The sequence below is a fragment of the Chiloscyllium punctatum genome, chromosome 18 (assembly GCF_047496795.1).
Source record: "Chiloscyllium punctatum isolate Juve2018m chromosome 18, sChiPun1.3, whole genome shotgun sequence".
Classification (NCBI taxonomy): domain Eukaryota; kingdom Metazoa; phylum Chordata; class Chondrichthyes; order Orectolobiformes; family Hemiscylliidae; genus Chiloscyllium; species Chiloscyllium punctatum.
The window spans coordinates 93,865,475-93,888,813 of record NC_092756.1 but is presented as its reverse complement, the minus strand read 5'-3'; the positions used below and the strand labels follow the sequence as shown (position 1 = coordinate 93,888,813).

At 43.5% G+C, this 23,339-nt stretch overlaps 1 long non-coding RNA gene across 1 annotated transcript; it reads left to right on the top strand.

Moving 5' to 3' along the window:
- The first annotated feature begins 2,921 nt into the window (after positions 1-2,921).
- LOC140488974 (uncharacterized) lies at positions 2,922-22,393 on the top strand. The gene is made up of 3 exons (XR_011963073.1): positions 2,922-3,028; positions 20,104-20,154; positions 22,379-22,393. It is a non-coding gene; the product is annotated as an uncharacterized lncRNA (long non-coding RNA).
- Positions 22,394-23,339: the final 946 nt, after the last annotated feature.

Sequence of the window (23,339 nt, the reverse complement as noted above, 5' to 3'; positions counted from 1 at the left end):
ACACCAGTTTGGTCACTTTATCATTGGGCTCGGTAGGCTATCAGGAATAATCGTAGCCCTCTACCTTCTTCTGTTCTCAAATATTTCCAGAGATGCATACCAGTTGCTAAGGAGCAGATAGAGTTGCACAGTCCACACTCTCTCCTCATATATACATGCCCCTGCCTACGTAAAGATACTTTCCCTCTTTATCCTTTTGCTCCCCTATTTCTCTTCTCATTTAAATGCTACCCATCTCTCTCTTTGTATAGATGCTACCCCCCCTTCCTCTTATTTGTATGGATGCTCACCTTCTGAGGAAGGGTCACTCGACCCAAAACGTTAACTCTGATTTCTCTCCATAGATGCTGCCAGACCTGAAGAGCCTTTCCTGCGATTTCTGTTTTTGTCTCTGGATACCTATCTTGTTCCCACTTTACACAGATGCCATCTCCCTTTATCTCATTGTGCAGAAAAGACTTATAGAGTCATAGAATGTTACAGAAGAGAAGGAGCCCATTCAGCCCATTGGGTCTGTACCAGCTCCCAAAAAAGCTACCCAGCTAGTCCCACTCTCCAGCCCTATCTCCATAGCCTTCTAACTTCATCCCTATCATGTATATATCCAGCTTTCTTTTGAAACCTCCTATGGAATCCACCTCCCTCACTCTCCCATACAGCGCATCCCAAATCCTAACAACTCTCTGAGTAAAGAAGTTTCTCCTCATCTCACTCCTAGCTCTCTTGTTGACAATCTTGAAATTGTTACCCCAAGTTACTAACATATCAACCAATAAGACCATAAGACCATAAGACATAGAAGCGGAAGTAAGGCCATTCGGCCCATCGAGTCCACTCCGCCATTCAATCATGGCTGATGGGCATTTCAACTCCACTTACCCACATTCTCCCTGTAGCCCTTAATTCCTTGTGACATCAAGAATTTATCAATTTCTGCCTTGAAGACATTTAGCGTCCCAGCCTCCACTGCACTCTGCAGCAATGAATTCCACAGGCCCACCACTCTCTGGCTGAAGAAATGTCTCCGCATTTCTGTTCTGAATTTACCCCCTCTAATTCTAAGGCTGTGTCCACGGGTCCTAGTCTCCTCACCTAACAGAAACAATTTCCTAGCGTCCACCCTCTCCAAGCCATGTATTATCTTGTAAGTTTCTATTAGATCTCCCCTTAATCTTCTAAACTCCAATGAATACAATCCCAGGATCCTCAGCCGTTCCTCATATGTTAGACCTACCATTCCAGGGATCATCCGTGTGAATCTCCGCTGGACATGCTCCAGTGCCAGTATGTCCTTCCTGAGGTATGGGGACCAAAACTGGACACAGTACTCCAAATGGGGCCTAACCAGAGCTTTATAAAATCTCAGTAGCACAACGGTGCTTTTATATTCCAACCCTCTTGAGATAAATGACAACATTGCATTTGCTTTCTTAATCACGGACTCAACCTGCATGTTTACCTTTAGAGAATCCTCGACTAGATCCCTTTGTACTTTGGCTTTACGAATTTTCTCACCATTTAGAAAGTAGTCCATGCTTGTATTCTTTTTTCCAAAGTGCAAGACCTCACATTTGCTCACATTGAATTCCATCAGCCACTTCATGGACCACTCTCCCAAACTGTCTAGATCCTTCTGCAGCCTCCCCACTTCCTCAGTACAACCTGCCTGTCCACCTAACTTTGTATCATCATCAAACTTCACTAGAATGCCCCAGTCCTTTCATCCAGATCATTAATATATAATGCGAACAGCTGTGGCCCCAACACTGAACCCTGCGGGACACCGCTTGTCACCGGCTGCCATTCCGAAAAAGAACCTTTTATCCCAACTCTCTGCCTTCTGTCAGACAGCCAATCCTCAATCCATACCAGTAGCTCACCTCAAACACCATGGGCCCTCACCTTGCTCAGCAGCCTCCCGTGTGGTACCTTATCAAAGGCCTTTTGGAAGTCTTGGTAGACCACATCCACTGGGTTTCCCTGGTCTAACCTACTTGTCACCTCTTCAAAGAATTCCAACAGGTTTGTCAGGCACGACCTCCCCTTACTCCAAATCCATAGAATATCCATAGAACTCCCTCATACCCCCATACAAAGACCCACCCTCTATCAGAAAGGGCTGAAACCTCACTTTGTCCAAGCATTTTGTGAAACCATCCACAAGTATATTTTGAGACAACAGAGTCATACAACATAGAAACAGATTTTTCAGTCCAACTGACCATGCTGACCACATATCCAACTTTAATCAAGTCCCATTTGCCAGCATTGGCCCACATCCCTCTAAGCCCTTTTTATTCATATACCCATCCAGATGCCTTTTAAGTGTTGTAGTTGTACAACTCTCCATCACCTCCTCTGCCTGAAAAAATTGTCCTTCAGGTCCCTTTTAAATCTTTTCCCTCTCACCTTAAACCTATCCCCTCTAGTTTTGGACTCCCCTTCTCTGGGAGAAGACCTTGACTATTCACCCTATCCATGTCCCTCATGATTTTACAAACCTCTATAAGGTCACCCCTCCTCCTCCAATGCTCCAGGGAAAACAGCCCCAGCCTTTTCAGCCTCTCCCTAAAGCTCAAACCCGCCAACCCTGGCAACACACTTGTAAATCTTTTCTGAACCCTTTCCAGTTTCACACCATCTTTCCTATAGCATTGAGATCAAAATTGAACGCAGTATTCCAAAAGTGGCATGACCAATAAAAATTCCACATGCGATGGATTTTCTGTATGCCTTCTGCTGATCCCGTATACTGTATTATCAAACTTTCCCCTTGTTATCAGTCTCCATCCGCACCCAGCATCATTTATTTTTCTCTAACATGTAATTCTATTTAAAGGAACATACCAAATTTCCTCTTTGTTCTCCTATCCAAAGAGACCAGCCAAATAAAGACGGAGTGTCAGATTTCCCAGGCTAGTCTGTCTTGTAATTTCTGCCCTCTCCTCACTCTTTAACAGACACAGGAGGCATTCACATCCATCTCTCTCTCTCTCTCTCTCTTTTCCTTTCTCCAACAGCCTTTCAGGTAAGGCAAAGCTGTTTGTTTAATAGAGCTACCTCAACCTGACTTCTATAGTTACAGTACTGCTTTCCCTCCTTTTTTGTGGTTTCCATTTAGGAGCCAAGTGGAAACCAAGGAGTGAAATCCAGTGGTGTTGGATCCTGGATCTGAAGATTAGATACTGAAATATTTCTCATTGATAACAAGGCTGGCCATTATCAGGGATTATCTTGATTGCGGATTATGTTTGATGCAGATGACTCAAAAGGCCTCAATTTAATTTAATCACATGGAATTCCCTTTATTTTAAAGTACAGTGAGTCAAAATTGACCATAGCAATAAAGCTTTACTCCACAGGGTTGATCATTAGAAGGAGTTTTTCATCAGTGACTACGATCACTTAATAAGGACAATGAGTAACTCAGCTGTTCTCAGTATAGCATTAACTAACTAATGCCACGTTGCTTGGTTTCAACCAGATCTGAAGCTGCAAATATCCACTTAGTTAGAAATATCAAAACAGATCGCAAACTCCTGATTGCAATAGGCTTCCTGCCCCCACTTTGGGCAGATAGGGATTCTGCAGGTATTGAGTGAGGATTGGGCTGCACTGTGATGTGTCAAATAGTATACTGACACTTGCTGTCTGAGCTCATCCAGAAAGAATAGCAATTCAGATGAGGCATCAGAGCTCTTCTAGCTGAAGCCAATGGCAACAGGAGAGCAGATCAGTGCAGAAGAAACGATGTTTGCAATACAGGGAAGGGACAGCACCAGAAATAATTTTCATCATCCACTTAGAAATAAAACAATTGCTAAGTTCAATTTTTGCATCACTTTAATATCTAGCATGCTTCTTATTTTAAGTATCTGAGCTTGCCCAACATCTGAGATCGTAGTCATTAGTTATAAATGTTGAGTTCATGTTGGTGACTTATTCTAAAGTATTCTAATATTTGATAACACTCCTCTTCTTCCTCAATATGTTGTTGAGATTATCTGAGATTTTACACAGAGAATATTACACATATGGAATGGGCTGTGCAGTGGAAGTGAGTGAGACAAGTACATTAACAACATTTAATTGGCATTTGGACAAATACGTGGATAGGAAAGCTTTAGAAGGATATGTGCCAAGTGCAGGGAAATGGGGTTAGCGTGGACCCCCATTTTGGTCGGCATGGACTAGTTTGGGCTGAAGGACCTCTCTCCGTGCTGTTGGACTTTGGTGGGCAAGTTGTTGGAGGGAATCCTGAGGGACAGGATGTGCATGTATTTGGAAAGACCAAGACTGATATGGGATAGTCAACATGGCTTTGTGCGTGGGAATCATGTCTCACAAACTCGACTGAGTTTTTTGAAGAAGTAACAAAGAGGAGTGATGAGGGCAGAGCTGTTGAGATGGACTTCAGTAAGGCATTCGACAAGGTTCCTCATGGGAGACTGGTTAGCAAGGTTAGATTTCATGGAATACAGGGAGAACTAGCCATTTGGATACAGAACTGGCTCAAAGATAGAAGACAGAGGGTGGTGGTGGAGGGTTGTTTTTCAGACTGGAGGCCTGTGACCAGTGGAGTGCCACAAGGATCAGTGTTGGGTCCACTACTTTTCATCATTTATATAAATGATTTGGATGTGAGCATAAGAGGTGTAGTTAGAAAGTTTGCAGATGACACCAAAATTGGAAGTGTAGTGGACAGTGAAGTAGGTTTCCTCAGATTACAATGGGATCTTGATCAGATGGACCAATGGGCTGAGGAGTGGCATATGGAGTTTAAGTCAGATAAATGTGAGGTGCTGCATTTTGGGAAAATAAATCTTAGCAGGATGTATACACTTAATGTTAAGGTCCTCGGGAGTGTTGCTGAACAAAGAGACCTTGGAGTGCAGGTTCATAGCTCCTTGAAATTAGAGTCGCAGGTAGATAGGATATGAAAATGGCATTTGGTATGCTTTCCTTTATTGGTCAGAGTACTGAGTACAGGAGTTGAGAGGTCATGCTGTGGCTGGAGTGTGGGAGTCTAGAACTAGGGGGCATAGGTTTAGGGTGAGAGGAAAAATATATAAAAGAGACCTAAGGGGCACCTTTTTCATGCAGAAGGTGGTATGTGTATGGAATGAGCTGCCAGAGGAAGTGGTGAAGGCTGGTAAAACTGCAACATTTAAAAGGCATCTGGATGGGTATATGAATAGGAAGGATTTGGAGGGATATGGGATGATTGCTGGCAGGTGGGCCTAGTTTGGATTTAAGTATCTGGTCAGCATGGACAAGTTGGACCAAAGGGTCTTTTTTCCGTGCTGTATATCTCTATGACTCTATGGCTTTGTGATAACCATGATGAGGGAACTGGAAACCCAAGACAGTTGCCATATACGTGAAAGGGACACGACTGCAAGAGTGTGACTGTTTAGGTGGCAACAAGTTGCACTGATATAGCCCCTCAGAGTCCCAAGGTGGTTTACAGGAATGTAATCAGACAAAGGTCGGCACCGATCCAAAGAAGAAGGACAAGTTGTCCAAAAATTGATCAAAGACATCAGCTTTCAGAAATATCTTGGAGGAAGAGAGGCAGCTGGAGGTCCTGGGAGGTATAGGGAGGTGATTTCAGAGGTTAGTACTGTGATTACTGAAGGTAAGGCTGGCAAGCACGGGGTGCAGGAAGTGAGTGATTTAAAAAAAGCCAGAGTAGAAGGAATTGCAGGTTTATCTCAGTGTACCACGGATTGGGGCAGCACGGTGGCTTAGTGATTAGCATTGCTACCTCACAGCACCAGGGTCCCAGGATTGATTCCAGCCTCGGGCGACTGTCTGTGTGGAGTTTGCACATTCTCCCTGTGTCTGTGTGGGTTTCCTTCGGGTGCTCTGGTTTCCTCCCACAGTCCAAAGATGTGCAGGTCAGGTGAATTGGCCATGCTAAATTGCCCGTAGTGTTAGGTGCATTAGTCAGGGGTAAATGTAGGGGAATGGGTCTGGGTGGGTTGCTTTTCGGAGGGTCGGTGTGGACTTGTTGGGCCGAAGGGCCTGTTTTCACACTGTAGGGAACCTAATCTGAAAAATAAGGAGAGGCAAGGTCATACAGAGCTTTGAACATAAGGAATTTGTGTCTTATGAATTATCTGATTCTGTGAGTGTCATCAAACTCAGATTAGAAACCATATGGGAAATCTATCTCTTTTTCCCTTCTGAACATGTAAGATTTTCACTTTATTTCTCCCATATTCTCACCGGTGTGAATAATCAGATTCAGTGACAGAAGTGCGTGCTTCAAATGATTAGGAAGTAAGTGTTGAATTTTGTTTCTTATCTGAAGACAATTGTCAGAAGTCACCAGGTTATAGTCCAACAGGTTTATTTGAAATCACAAGCTCTCGGAGCGCTGCTCCTTCTTGGGTGAAGTTCCATGTCTGCCCTCAGCATGCTGCAATGCTGCAGTGAATCCCAATGCAAACTGGAGGAACAACATCCCATCCTCAGACCAGCACTTTACAACCTTCTGGACTTCATACTGAGCTCAACACTTTCAAATTGTGAACTAACTCCCAATCCTTCCCTTTCTTGTAGCTTTATCTGCTACATTCTCTGTCAGCATGTTCTCTCCACGTACCCCAGTGGGACTGTCTGTTCTTTCCAGTCTGGCAGATAGACACACCATTGTTCTCACTTTCCAATCACTTAATCTGAACTATCAACATCCTTTCTCCCCAGCACTCCAACCACCCCCACCCCCACCCCCCGCCACTGTAGCAGAAATGCTGCCTCCTCCATCCTTCACTTCAGCTCTGAAGAGTCATCTAGACTCGAAACGTTAGCTCGCTCTCTCTCTCTCTCTCTGTGAACACTGCTCAATCCACTGTGATCTCCAGAATTTATTGCTTTCAGTACAGATTCCAGCATCTGCAGCAATTGGCTCCTCAAATATTGTGCATTCATTATCTGTGTTGACAAATCCCCTATAGTTTACTATTCCAGACACATAAATGTTGCACAGCTGCACAAACCAGACTGTATTCCCATGAGTCTAGAAGACTGAGAGGTAATCTAATTGAGGTGTTCAAAATTATTAAAGGCCATTGTGGGATCGTAAGAGGAACTATGTCATCTGGTAAGGAACAAGATGGCAAGATCTTAAAATGAGACCCAGGTTGATTAGGAAACAATACTTCATTCAAAGATTATTGGGAATCTGGAACATTTGACAACGTTTGAGGCTAAGGTATCAATTGAAATTTCAAAAGTGACATTTTCTCTGGACAATGATATTCCAGTTCACAGAGCCCTGGGCAAGTCCACAGAATGAAGGTAGAGGTGGCCTATTTGAATTGCAGAACAGTCACCAAGGGCTGTGAGACCTCCTCCTATTCCTTTCCTCCTATGAATGCAGAATTTTATAAATTTCTTTATGTGTTGTTGCTCAGGTTAGTAAATTGTCAATGTCACCAAGTGGAATAATTGGCTGGATATTATTTGCTTCTGTCATATTTAGTGGGTGAGGGGCATATAAAATATAACAGATGCCCATCCTGTCACAGACCCCACCCAACCCCGAGCTCACTCCTATGAGGTGGGAAACAGCAGAGGCTGGAATCAATAGCCCTACCACTGACGTAAATCAATATTCCAGGGTCAACCTGAGCCTATTAAAAGTTCTAAGAGAAAGTGAGGACTCCAGATGCTGGGGACAGGAGTCAAGAGTGTGGTGCTGGAAAAGCACAGCAGGTCAGGCACCATCCGAGGAGCAGGAGAATCGACGTTTCGGACATAAGCCCTGTGCTTTTTCAGCACCATACAGTTAAAATTTCAGCTGACCCCAATATCGTCCAGCCCACACTACAATATTGTGGGCATGGGCAGGATGGTGGGAGTGAGCAATCTTTTAAAAAAAAGTTTGTAAAATAGTGGGGAGGAAGTGGGTTACTATCTTTGGACTGAAGTGCTGTCTGCAGTGTAGGAGATTCAGTATGTCCCTTCATTCCTACCGACTCAGACCTGGTGCGACTAGGGTCAGACATCCTACCACTAGGAGGCAGGAGACGCAGCCTGCATCGTTTCATAGAATCCCTAATGTGTGGAAGCATCTGAAGGGCATCCCACTCAGACTCACCCCCAACTCTATATTTCCCATGGCTAACCCACCTAACCTGCGTATCTTTGGACTGTCAGAGGAAACACACACACACACACGCGCGAAGAATGTGCAAACTTAGCACAGCCAGTTGCCTGAGGCTAGAAGCGAACCCAGGTCCCTGGCGCTGTGAGGCAGCAGTGCTAACGACTGAACCACCGTTTCTGGCAGAGCAGAGACGTTTTACAAATTAATAATCATGTGCCACATTAGACTATATCATAATTAACCATGTAGAGCTACAATCTATACTTCTTAACATTGATGTCTTCATTCACATGAGGACAAAGCAAAACTGACGAAAATATATCTTGAAAATTCTCTTGGCCCATTAAAAAGGTCACTCGTTTTCCTACCTGACCCCTTTTGATTGCAAACCTGTCTGTCAGTTTTGAATATTATTCAATAGACTAACCTTCAGTATACTCTGGAGAAGAAAATTCTAAAAATTTCCCTTTGAGAATATAAGTTTTCCTTATTGCTTATTTAAGTGGGGACCTTGTATTTTGAACCTTCATTGTGCCCTCGTTCTAGATTCTCATACAAGAGAAAACATCCTCAGCATCTACTCTGTTGCACCCCCTCAAAATCTGATTTGTTTCATAGAATCAATACAAAGTGGAAGCAGGCCATTTGGCCCATCAACTCACAGCAACCCTCTGAAGAGCAGCCCACACAATCATTGTAGCCCTGCATTTCCCATGGCTAATCCATCTAACCTGCACATCCCTGAACACTATGGGCAATTTAGCATGGCCAGTCCACCCAACCTGTACATTTTTGGACTGCAGAAGGAAACCAGAGCACCTGGAGGAAACCCAAGCAGACACAAGAAGAATGTGCAAACTCCACACAGACAGTCACTTGAGGGTGGAATCAAACCTGGATCCCTGGCAGCCGTGAGGCAGCAGTGCTAACCACTGAGCTACCATGTTACCTTTCAATATGATAATGTCTCATTTTTCTGTACCCTATGAGTAGACCCAATCTGTATAACCTTTCCTCATAAGACAAACACCTTCATCCCAGGAATCAGCCGAGTTCTGTACTGCTCTGTACTGCTTCCAATGAGAAAGTGGCTTACCAGCACCTTCTCAAAGGCGTTTGGGAATGGACAAAGATACCGGCCCAGCCAGCAAAGCTCACATTCTATGAACAAATTTTCAAAAAGTATGACCCTCCTCAAGTAATGAGACCAAAACTCTGCACAGTACCCCAGATATGATCTCAGCAATGCCCTTTACAGTTGTTGCAATTGCTACATTTGAGGAAACAGAGGATGGTGGGAATCTGAAATGGACTGACCAAAAGGGTAATAGAAGCAGGAAACCTCACATCCTTTATATGGATGAGCATTTGAAATGCTATATTAGTCAAGGCTATGGGTCAGGTGCTGAAAAGTGGGATCTTCTGTCCTTTATGACTCCCCCATTTTTATATTCCATTCCCCTTGCATAAAGCTAATACTCCATTTGTCTTCCTAATTACTTTCTGTATGTGCACACTAACCTTTTGTGATTCATGTACAAGGTCACCCAGATCCCTTAGTGTATGTTGCACCATTTTACAGTTTCTACCATTTTAAATAACATTCTGAATTTCTGCTCTTTCTGCCAAAATGGGGAATATTGCAGCTTCCCACAATCTATTTCATCTGCTGCTGAATCTGGCAATGATTGTGAAACAGCAACTGATGCTGTGTATGGGCACAGTTTGATGTCAATCTTGTCCTGGTTCAGTCTAAGTGTGCACATGGTGGAATAGAAAGAGAAACTTTTGTTTTCAGATACACTTCTTTGCAGGTTAAGTGCACAACTATACTTGTGTCATTCTGATAGAGGGTGATGTTGAATCCAGCTCAATGTTTCATAATATGCTGGAACCAGTATGCATAATGCAGTAGATTAGATTAGATTTAGATTACTTACAGTGTGGAAACAGGCCCTTCGGCCCAACAAGTCCACACCGCCCCGCCGAAGCGCAACCCACCCATACCCCTACATCTACTCCTTGCCTAACACTATGGGCAATTTAGCATGGCCAATTCACCTGACCTGCACATCTTTGGAGTGTGGGAGGAAACCGGAGCACCCGGAGGAAACCCACACAGACACGGGGAGAACGTGCAAACTCCACACAGAGAGTCACCTGAGGCGGGAATTGAACCTGGGTCTCTAGCGCTGTGAGGCAGCAGTGCTAACCACTGTGCCACCGTGCCACCCACCGTGCCACAGTGTTATCTGGTGCCTCCAACTATAGGCTTAATGAAGAAAAACTTGCATTTATTTAACATCTTTCATGAGCTCAAGATGTGCCAAAGTGCCTTACATCAATAAAGGACTTTAGAATTGTAGAAATTGTTTGAATGTAGAAATCATGGCAGCCAAGATCGCACAATCCGAAATGTAATAATGACCAGTTTGGGTCTTTAGTACCCTTAAAGTCAAAGTTCTGGAATTACCTCCCTAAGGGCATTGTGTGTCAACCCGCAGCAGGTGGACTGTGGCAGTTGAAGAAGGCTGCTCACCACCACCTTCTCAAGGGGCAATTAGGGACGGGCAATCAATGCTGACCCAGCCAGCAACACCCACATCCCATAAATGAATATTTTAAAAATTGACAAATAAATATTGTGTGGGATACCAGAGAGCAGTCCCTTCTTTTTCATTGCCTCGAAAGAAGTGCACAGAAGACCTTGTCTGACCTCACCAATGTTGCATTTTCAGCATCTCTCACAGACAGATGAATGCCAAATGACCCAAAAGGAGGACTTCTAGCTCAGCATCTTCTGACTGAAAGGTGAAGGTGTTACCAGCTGAAAATTATCACATCACTGTTTCTAGGAATTTGCTGTGTGCATCCTGGCCACAATATGTCTTACCATGTACTTCAAACGTACTTAATTGACTATAAAGCACTTTGTGTAGGTTCTACCAGATGTCATTCAAATGAATACCCTAGACATATTGCTGTAGTTGTTGCAACAGCATGCGTAGAGCACTGTTCTCTTTTGAATCTTGTCCCATGGTGTTTTCAACAGATAAAGCTAGTTGAGATAGCATTTGAAGGTTTTTTGGGTGGTCAATTTGAGATGCATTTGGAAGGTTTAAAGACTTGATCAGTAACATGTTACTCAAAGTGTCAAATTGAATCTTAAATGGCAGTCACACAAGCTCAGGAGTGTTTCTTACGGGTAACGCTCTTGGGACAATAGGACACATTTCTCCAGGGTGCCACCAAAATATCTGAGACTGTCTTTTCTTTATTCATTCTTGGGATGTGGGTGTCGCTGGCTGGGCAGCATTTGTTGCCTGCTCCTAGTTGCCCTTGAGAAGGTGGTGGTGAGCTGCCTTCTTGAACCACAGCAGTCCATGTGCTGCAGGTAGACCCCACTGCAGTTACAGAGGGAATTGCAGGGTTTTGACCCAGCGACACTGAAGGAACAGCAAAATATTTCCAAGTCAGGATGGTGTGTGGTTTGGAGAGGAACTGCAGTCTTACAAGGAATGCAGATGTGAATGTGAAGTCCTTATTTCATTGTATAGTAGACAGTGCACAGTGGATCATGGAGATTATAAAGTACTTCTTTTCCATTATACATGCATTCGGATTGTACAAAGCCATGCAGATCACCTTTAGTCATCTGTGCAGCAGCCAATGTACATCTTTTGAATAGTGTAGAAGGTCAAAAGACAAAGGCATTCCAGATTCTGTCTCATCCCCAAAATAGTTACGAGGATTCCAGGAATGAAATAACAGTATTGCTTACAACTGTCTGAAACTTTGGGCAGCAGCACTAAACTTGAGTTACCCATTGGAAATTCTTGAAATCTATCATCCTGACAAACACGAAGGAGCCATTTTACAGATCCAAGTACATGCGGCAAATCCTGGTACAAGCAAAGGATGCAGAATAAGCTCCTGAACCCCTGAATTCTTCCAAAAGCTAAGTCATTTATTCTATTGGAATAATTCCATTTAATTAACGGCAACTTAAAACTATACAAAGCATTGGCCAAACCAAGCTGGAAAATTGTGATCAGTTTTGCTCCCTTGTCTATGGAAAGATATATTTGCATTAGAAGCTATCCAGAGAAGGCAGATCCTGGGAATGGAAGAACTGTCGTTTGCAAGAGGTTGAGTAAGTTGGCCTTGTACTTATTGGAGTTTAGGAAAAATGAGACATGACCTTGTTGAAACACACAAGATTATTAGGGAACTTAACAGGATAGATATAGAAAGGTCATTTCCCCTTATGGGAGAGTCTAGGGCCAGAGGGCATAATAACAAAATGAGGCATCTACACAGAGATGATTAGATTAGATTCCCTTCAGTGTGGAAACAGGCCCTTTGGCCCAACAAGTCCACACTGACCCTCTGAAGTGTAACCCACCCAGACTATGAGGGGCGTGGATCGGATGAATATCTAAGGTGTTTTCCCCATGGTTGGGGAGTCCAAAACTAGAGTGCATAGGTTTAAAGTGAGAGAGGAAAGATTTAAAAGGGACCTAAGGGGCAACTTTTACATGCACTGGGGTGATGTGTGTATGGAACGTGTATATAGGATATCTGGTTGACATGGATGAGTTAGACTAAAGGGTCTGTTTCCGTGTTTTACAGCTCTATGACTCTATGCCGCAGATCCGTATCTCAAATGAACTTGTAGTCCAAATCATTAATGAAACAACATTCCTTTCTCTACATAAGGAGATACCTGCATCTAGCTTTGTCGACTTTTCTGTATTCCTCAGATTACTTATCTTGGGTGATGCAGATCTTTCACGAACAGAAGGGCCAAGATTAGCTATTGAAGATGATTCGGCCAAAACACAAAGTCCACCTTTTTTCCAAGCGTTAGGTATAGATTCTCCAGAGCATGCTATTGAGCAGTGATCGGATGTGACAGGCAGGACAAGTAAAACCTGTTGAATGTGCATACCAATATTCCAGAGGCTACTGGTGAAGAACTTAGTCAATATGTCAGATTTGGTCACATTTCACAATATTGTGCAATTGGACAGGGATAAAATTGGCAGAGACGTCTCATACCAATCTGCTCACACCAAGTTCAAAGCAAGTCTTCTGAATAGAAAACAAAGAACTGCATTTGCTGGGAATTGCTGGAGAAACCCAGGAATCTTGTCTGGCAGCATCTGTGGAGAGATTAAAGCAGAGTTAACATTTAGAGTCCGGTGACCCATCCTCAGAAAAGTTCTGAAGAAGGGTCACTGGACTGAAAATATTAACAAGATTCCCGAGTGCTGCTTTAGAATATTGCCACTCTAAGTTCTGCCGAAACCTGTAAAAGCCTATCTGTGTGGTATCTGATAGAGTCATCGAGATGTACAGCTCAGAAACAAACCCTCAGTCCAACTTGTCTTTGCCAACCATAGATCCTAAATTAATCCAGTCCTATTTGCCAGCACTTGGCCCAGATCCCCCTAGAACCTTCCTATTCATGTACCCATCCAGATGCCTACACCATTTCCTCTGGCACTACATTCCATACCATGTGAATGTCAGCATCTATTATATCTCATGGTTGTGGTGGCAAAAAAACCAAAATCCATAGTTAGTTTTTTGGGAATCTGTGAATAGAATAACCACAAAATATCATTCACATTACTTCAATGTTCTATCTTTGATAACTTCCTGCAGTATGTGTTATCCATTCATTTCTAATGTTGCAAGGAGAGATACAGATTAAGTATACAATGTTCTGAGTGACTTGTGTTTTTTTCATTTTGTATTCCTTTGACAAGGCCTATGAAAAATTGTCTTCCATCCCCTCACCTCTGCTTTTCTTTGTCATATTGTCCTCCTGTTGTGACACTCCTATCCACCCCAATGTGACAATACAATGGCTTTTAGTTCTGTACTGCAAGTTCCCACGCAAATCTTCCTTACTTCCTTATTATTCCTCACACATATGTCTCTCCTCATCACTGTTATGAGTAAGTCAGTAGTTGACTGCTATAAACATACGGCTAATTTTCAACTGAGTCAACCACGATTCCTGTTTGTTTGTAGATACAGAGCCAGCTGGGCTGTGAATCTGCCATTGTTGAATGTCCTTTGGACAGTCGCTGGGTTTACAATTGTCATGTGAACCAAGAAAAATAGGAGCAGGATTAGACTGTTTGGCTCATCATATCTGATATGCCATTTGAATGTGGCTGATATGTTTCTCTACCCCATTCTCCGACCTTCTCCCATAGCCTTTGATTCCCTTTCCAATCACACCTATCTTTGTCTTAAATACACTCAATGACTTGGCTTCCATAGCTGTCTGTGGCAATGAGTTCGACAGATTCACCACCCTTTGGCTGAAGAAACTCCTCCTCATCTCAGTTCTAAAAGGTTGTCACTTCACTCTGAGGCTGTGCCTTTGGCTCCTAGTTTCTCCTAATGGCATAAACATCTTCTCCACATCCACTCTATTCAGACTTGCCAGAATTCTCAGAATGTAAGATTTAATTGTTTCCTTCCTCCTCTTTCTAAGTTCCATTGAATTGACCTGGTTTCCTCAACCACTCCTCACATGACAAGTCCTTTATCCCCAGGATTATTCTTGTAAACCTCCTCTGGACACACTCCAACACCATCAAGTTCTTCCTCAAATAAGGGCCCAGAACTGTTCACAATATTCCAAATGTGGCCTGACCAGAACCTTATACGGCCTCAGCAGTACATTTCTGTTCTTGTATTCTAGCCATCTTGAATTGAATGCTAACATTGCATTTGCCTTCCTAACTGCCAGCTGAACCTGTATGTTAACCTTAAGAGGACCCCAAACCAGACTACCAAATGAAATAACTCAACAGAGGCAGGTATCCCATCACCAACTCATCCTTTATTTAAATATCCAGCTCCCTCAGAGCCAACAGTGTCAACAGAACCTTTGACACAGCTGTTTATATTCGTCAGCCAGGGCTCCCTGATTGGACCAGACTAAAAGCCCCAATCATGGAACTCACATTCTATGAGGTCCTCCTGGCTGACCTTGTTACAATCACTACATCCCTCCCCCTCTGGGTCTGTAGACAAAGGCCGGTTCTTTTTTTATTGTACCCCGCTGGGGCATTTTAGCACAGGGTCAGGCTCCTGAATTCTGCCTCTGAAACGGGCAGTAGCTCATCTCTTGCACCTGCAGTGTCTCAGAAAAAAGTAATTCTCCTCTTCAGGCAGCAAAGGCATCAAGGTGGCTATGTCCATCTCAAATGAAGAGGTATCATCAATGCTCGATGGAGAGAGAGAGAAAACCCACGAAATTCCAGAACAATAGGAAAGGCAGTCGAGGAGCCAGCCATGTTTTGCTCCTACGTTGTTTGCAAGTTTGCAGCTTTTGTATGCTCCATGTGCTTGCTCAGGGCTATCACACTTATCCAAACTTTACACATCACTGGACCTGACCTTGTGTTGACCATGCCTTTACCCATGCAGGGCCTTACCTATGGTTCCCGCACCAAACTTTGTCCCCTGAAGTAAACTGTCTGTCCTCCTTAGCGGAGTGTTGTATCTGGAATTCATGTTCCTGATACTATTTCACACTTACCCCCACCCCCCAGGTCTGGGTAGATCAGATTTAACTTGTTGCAGACTCTTCTCCCCATCAGCAACTCTGCTGGAACTATCCCTGTAGTTGCATAAGGGATGGTCCTATAATAAATAGAAACCGGGACAATTTGGTATCTCGTGAAGCTGTCAGGCTGTTTCTTTAAGCCTGTCTTCAAAGATTGGACTGCTCCTTCTGCCAGACCATTGGGTGATCGATGGAATGGAGCTTTTATGTCAAATGCCACTCAAATACTCAAATTTCCTGCTGGTAAATGATGTCCTGTTATCTGTGACCAACACATCTGGGAGTCCATGTATTGCAAAAAATGTGCACAATATTTTTATTGTCATCCCTGTGTTTGATGAATGAATTCCATAAATGTCCAGCCATTTTGAATGGGTGTCCACAATGCCTAAGAACATTGAGCTCATGAAAGGACCTGTAAGCAAGTCCAAGGTTGACCCAGCCATTCCTATGAATGTGGGGGAGCTGCTGGCAGTATTTTTTGTCCTTGTTGGCATCTGGGCACTGCCCCACCAAAGCAGCTATGTCTGCATCCAATCCTGGCCAGCAGATATAACTGCTGGATGATTCTGTTGGAGTTCAGCCAGTATCTGGCACTGATCTTTGCTTGGGATAATCACTCTTGATCCCCCTAATAATATGCCAACCTCTACTGTGATCTGGTCTCTCCGAGTTCAAAAAGGTTTCCATTCTGGTTGTGACAGCCCTTTGGTTTCCCCCATCACCACCGACTGTTTCAGTTTTTCCAGGAACAGATCTTTCTCTTTCGAACATCTGATATTGTCAGCTGTGACTGGAAGTGTGCCTAGAAAACTTAAACCCATTACGGACTCTTCCAGTTGCGGTACCACTGGTGGTGTATCAGCCAGTGGAAGACAGCTCAGTGCATCCTTTATTTTGACTGGTTCTGATTTGGATGTTGCTAAGCAATTTAGCTGTTCCAAGCCAGATGCAGGTGGGATTTCTAGGGTGTGCACTCTCTTGGATACCGGCCTGTGACTTCTCTTGCTCAATTTAGGTCTAGTGGGACTCTTGTTGTCTCGAGTCTGCATATTGGCAGCAACTACAATGGATTGCTGGTGCAGATCCTGCAGAAAATTTTAACCATTTGGCCAAGGCTTGGCTTTGTTTTGGGGTTTTACTGTGGGCTGACCTCGAGTCCCTCTGTTCAGGATATGTCCTGAGTGAAACTATACAATTGCCTTCACACAAGTGGTATTCCCCAAGCTGTCTCTCTCTCGCTCTCTTTCTGAAAATCTTCCTGAAGATCTATTTACTTCATCATGGCTCTTCAATTTTTTTTCTTCCCATGTTAGACCGAGTTTAGTGAAGTGATCACCCAATCTGCCTCTTGTCTTCCAGCGTAAAGGAGACTGCACGATGAAGGGCTTTTGCCCGAAACGTTGATTTCGAAGCTCTTTGGATGCTGCCTGAACTGCTGTGCTCTTCCAGCACCACTAATCCAGAATCTGCAGTCATTGTTTTTACCTTGCACGTTAGCAACAAACTAACAACATTAAATTGAAAGAAGCACGAGTAAATCATTGTTTGGCCGGGAAGGAGTGTTTGTGGTCCTTGAAAGAGAGGGAGGGAAGATCAGGTTTTACATTTGCCTGTGTTACCTGGCAAGGTTCTATGGGAAGAGGAGTGGTCTTGGGGATAATTAAAAAGAAATCTGGGTGTGGTGGAGGGAACCATGCTACAGGGGGGCGTCTCATCGGATGTAACGTCATGACAACTGATCCATTGAACGTATCTGTAGGGACGCTGAGGAGCCCTGACTTGGTTCTGGGCAGGAGCTGGTGAAGAGGTGATTACAAATGGCACAAGAAATGGGTTTTGTACAGATGAAAAGCCAGTCACCGTGGCCAAAGAGGAATCGTTATCTCTGGGAAGGGATGACGTACATGAAGTACCTGATGAAGGCTGCATTGTTCGAAGAGATGCAACAATGATGATGAACTAATGGAAAAGAATTAAGTCCTGACAAGAAAGTGGAGTAGGAAGAAAGTGCAGCTTATTCCTATGTTAATATTTTTATAAGTCACCATACAGGGCTGCTCTCTCATTAGAGAGAGAGAGAGACAATGGCTAGCTGTTTTCCCTGACGGTCACCACACCTCAGGTGAGGGGAGAGGTTGAGAACGTGGGACCTTTATGGTGACCTCAACTTGAGTGGGAATTGAACTCAGGCTGTTAGAATCATTCTTTATCAGAAAAACAGCCAACCCCCTAACTGGTCTAACTGACCCCATGAGAACTAAAGTGATTCAATAATTTTTTTGATGAAGCACAATTTCTTACCATACCCATTATTATTCTCCTGGATTGCTCATGGGATTTCAGTTTTTAATTCATGGGCAATCAACAGCAGTCTCAGAGGGTGGGAGACTGTTTCTCACAGCCTGCTATGTTGCACAGGAGGGCTGATATAGATAATGGCAAAAAAGGCTGTGGGTGTGCATCAGATTCCTCTCGTTCACAGCTGCAGGAAAAATGACAAGGTTGTCGAACGACCTTTTAACTCAGCCAGTGTGTTCTCTTTTCGGTCGGAAAGCATTTCAAGCACATTCTTCTGGGATTAAGCCGTTCATTCAAAACCTCACCGATTTCTCAGAATAGCCCTGATCCAGCAGTGAGGGTTGCAAGAGATGAGTTTGTGTATTCCATATTGTATTTCTGAGACCTTGCTGACCAAATGTAGAATACAGCGAGAGGGATTATGTCAACCAGAGTAGCATTGTGTTCCCTGAGGATGCGGAACCTGATAGGAGCAGTGAAATGCCCAGCTGTCAATAGGGTGTTGAGAAAAGACTCATACTCCTTTAATGGTGCTGTTCCTGAATTGTTGGAGTCATGGAGAGTTGGCCAAGGTTTGGGAGGGTTGAAAATAAACTGAATAACTGAAGTGCAATCAGACTTTTATATTAAATCCCAGCTCGTTATTCAGTAATGTAACCTTTCAAAAACATTCAAAGTTACAACAACAAAGTCATTCATATGCAATGCAAATGGCATTTGGCGCCTACCTGACTGAGCTCTGGAACACATGTAGAGGGACCTTAAAAACTGGTGTGATTTGCATTTGCCCTGGACCATATCTATCCCATTGTTCTCATCCCATTTGCTTCTTTTCCCTTCCAAGACAGAAAAGGTTCCTTTCACCTTCCCACTACATTCAACAATCAGTCTCTCTCATTTCTACTTTCTCCAAAGCAATGCCAGTAGCAATGCTACATTAACACCTAGCGGCTTTGACTTATCTGATAGTGCAATAACGTGTTGGTTGTCAGTCTGTGACACTGACTGGTACCCATTCACCAATATAGCTGTGCATTGGCAGATTGTGGATCATTTCCTGGTCAGTGACAGACCATGCATTGATACTTAGCGAGTGACCCTTCCCAAATTGGTGACCTATTCAAAGGTGTGCTATGCACTGATGCCTGTACAATGGCAAATAATGCAAAGTATCTAACCAGTCATCTGCTTTGTTTAATAGGTTGGTGACTGATTACATATTATGGAATGCTCATTGACCAGTAGGTGTTGACATCTGGTGAAGTATGTGCCCTGCATTGGTTTACATTTCAGAGGTTGGGATATCTGGTTGGCATGGACGGGTTGGACCAAAGGGTCTGTTTCCATGCTGTACATCTCTATGACTATGACTCTATCTGCACTTTTTGAGATTAGAGTAGTGCTGGAAAAGCACAGCAGTTCAGGTAGCATCCGAAGCGCAGGAAAATCGACGTTTCCGGCAAAATTCCTGATGAAGGGCTTTTGCCCGAAACGTCGATTTTCCTGCTCCTCAGATGCTGCCTGAACTGCTGTGCTTTTCCAGCACCACTCTAATCCAGAATCTGGTTTCCAGCATCTGCAGTCATTGTTTTTACCTTTTTATCTATCTGCATTTTTGTCTAATTCCACGTAGTTGCTGACTTATAGGTTTGAAGAGGAAAATAATGACAGAATAGAATCCCTACAGTGTAGCAGTAGGACATTTGGCCCATCAAGTCCAGACTGACCCTCCAAAGAGCATCCCACCCAGATCCACCCCTTACCGTAACTCTGTAACCCTGCATTTCCCGTGGCTAATCCACCTTGCCTACACAAACCTGGACACTATGGGCAATTTAGCATTGTCAATCCACCTAGCTTGCACATCTTTGGACTGTGGCAGGGAAACCTGAGCATCCAGGGGAAACCCACACACATTGGGAGAATGTGCAAACTCCACAGGGACAGTCACCTAAGGGTGGAATCAAAGCCAGGCCCCTGGCACTGTGAGGTAGCAGTGCTAACTACTGAGCCGCCATGCTGCCTAATGAATGTATTGAAAAGTTTATAACTTCCTGAACTATGCATTTAATTATTTGTATTTTGACTGCAGGTAGATTACAGGCTCCATCATGTCAGACACTGAGGATGTTGGTGAATATGGGTAAGTAAATTGGATTTGTTTTTTGCTGTTCCCACTTTTCTTGCCCCATTCTCTACCTGGTAATGGAGATGTGGGAATGCTTTCATCCAGTCTGAGAAACGTTCAGTAATTAAGCCAGTAGAGACTGGGGACAACTCCAATGCTCAGATTTATGTCACATTTCAAACCTCTTGGAAGTGACAAGGCAAATATGCGATAGATGTTTCCTCTTATGGGAGATTCTAGAATTAGGGGTCACTGTTTAAAAATAAAGGGGCACCCATTAAAGAGAGAGGGAAGCTTGAGGAGGGCAAATTTCTGTCATGGGGGTGTGAGCCCTTGCAACTCCCTTCCTCAAAAGGTGCTGAATCATTACATATTTTTAAGGCAGAGGTCAATAGATTCTTGATGATTAAGGGGGTGAAAGATTGTTGGGAGATGTGCAGGGATGTGGAGTTGGGTTTGGAGGGATATGGGCCGGGTTCTGGCAGGTGACACTAGATTGGGTTGGAATATCTGGTCAGCATGGACTGAAGGGTCTGTTTCCATGCTGTGCATCCCTATGACTCTATGACAGACATGGTCTTAATGAATAGCATAGCAGGCTGGAAGGGCAGAGTGGCCTACTCCTGTTCCTTATTGATATGTTCAATATTCTAATGCTATCACTCACTAACCATTCACCCTCCAGAGGTTTACTTTCTTTAATCTTTCATGAGATGTTATTATAACTGACTGAACCAGAATTTATTGACTATCCCTAATTTCCTTTGAACTGAGTTTGGGCAAGTTCGCATTGCTGCCTCACTGCAACAGGGGCCCAGGTTTGAATCCACCCTCAGGCAACTGTCTGTGTGGAGTTTGCACATTCTCCCCGTGTCTGCGTGTGTTCCCTTCAGGAGCTCCCGTTTCCTCCCACAGTCCAAAGATGTGCAGGTTAAATGGATTGGTCATGCTAAATTGTCAATGGTGTCCAGAGATGTGCAGGCTAGGTGGGTTAGTTTTGGGAAATGCAGGTTTACAGGGATAGGGTCGGAGGGTGGGTCTGGGTGGGATGCTGTTTGGAGGGTTCATGTGGACTTGATGGGTTGAATGGCCTGATTCCACACTGTGATTCTATGGTGCTATGATTATTTTGATAGACAATTTGAGTTGGGTGCACAAAGTCTTTCAGCGTTTAAGGTTGCTAATTTGGTTCAATGTACTCCTAGAGGTTTCATCATAAACCCCCCAAATCCAGAAAATGCCTGCTGTTGCTACTGAACACCCAACGAGACCATCCTTGAGGCAATCCATGCTGGAAAAGTAAACTGGATTATTCTCAACTATCAAACAAAAGCCCTGTTCTCCCCAGTCTCCAAAACCTTTAGAAATAGATCTCATTAAAGGAAATAAACTAATCATGTTCCCCTTAGTGTGGTTCATAGCAGTGTCCGAGCAATTAATTTTCAGTTCTTGGATACTGAAGGTTTGTCAGCTCTACTAGGACATTATTACTAGGACCTTATTTCTGTCATTTTCAATAATGCATGAAAGAAGTAAACATTACAAATAACCCAAAAACTACAAATACATCATTGAATGTTAGTCTTTTCATTATGAATGCCACAATGCAAACATATCTGTCCCACATTTCGCTGAGATAGTTTCATCCCCTGCACCAGTTTGTGGATGCTGCTTTACCTCATTTTCTGTTATTCCCACCTCCCCATTCCATGTTCCTAGAATCACACACTGGGGGAGGGGGAGTGGGAGGGGTGTTGATTAGGGGGGGAAGTATTGAAAGAAAACATTGAATCGCACCTCTCAATATGTTTGGCCCATGCCATACATACTTAGTCAGAAGTCACCTGATGAAGGAATAGTGTTCTGAAAGCTTGTGATTTCATATAAACCTGTTGGACTATATCCTGGTGTCGTGTGACTTCTGACTTTGTCCACCCAATTTCCAACACCGGCACCTCAGTATCATATACACATACAAACAGGTCTCCTGCCACCCTTCTTTATTTAACCCTATCTGTATAACCTGTTCCTTTCCCCCTCGTATATAAATCTAAGTTTTCCTAAAAACACCTTTTTTTCCCTCAACTACTGGATCCACTTTACGGTGACATTATTGTGAATGTCCCGATGAGTGCAAGATGAAAATCTTCAAAAAGATGTATCTGTTTTCAACAAAACATCTGTCTTATTGAACTACTAAAGCTTGCACTAATAACCAATTTTGTTTTCTCCCTAACAGGGAACAGCAGGAAGGTATGTGTCATTTTATACTCTTTTAACCTTTGATGTGATAAAATGTGTGGTTTCAATTTAGTTGCAATACTCGTTTGTGAAATTGCAATAATTTCAATAATGTGGCAAAGATGTTGCAAGTATCCTTTAACTGATTTTACTCAGTCAATCATCTTAAACACTGCTTACTGGTCAGCAAACTCAATCTAATTTTGATTGCCAAGATTTCTATAATCAGCCTTAAACCATGATGATGAACTTCAGCCACCTAGGAGTTTAAGATCAAGCTTAACCTTTACTTTAAAACACATTCTCTGAAATGTAATATATATAGAGTCATAGAGTCATAGAGATGTACAGCACAGAAACAGACCCTTCGGTCCAACCCATCCATGCCGACCAGATATCCCAACCCAATCTAGTCCCACCTGCCAGCACCCGGCCCATATCCCTCCAAACCCTTCCTATTCATATACCCATCCAGATGCCTTTTAAATGTTGCAATTGTACCAGCCTCCACCACTTCCTCTGGCAGCTCATTCCATTCTCGTAATTTTCCCAGAAGCACTCGGATGTCCAGCGATACATGAATTCAAACAGCAAAGGCAGTATCTGTGCAGGTACATTGTGGTGTCATTTTTTTTTATCTCTCTCTCCTGCACTGACCTCACTATGTGCTTCCTTTGTCTGTTCTTCGCCCTGTTAAAAGTGCTGTTGTTTTGTTCCAAAACAATGCAACAGCATATGAAACAGTACTTGCTGCTCCTGGAATTCAAGGAAATCACCTCCAACACCTAACATACCTCAAAAAAGGAGCAGCTGTTACAGCCAGAAATTTTTCCCGTCCTCCATCTTGGATTACCCAGAATCCTTCTGCCTCCTATACCCTTGCTATATATAGAGCGAGGGCATAGGAGGCAGAAGCAGAAGGTACGCTCAGTGTAAGTGTGTCCTTTCAATCTGAAGGG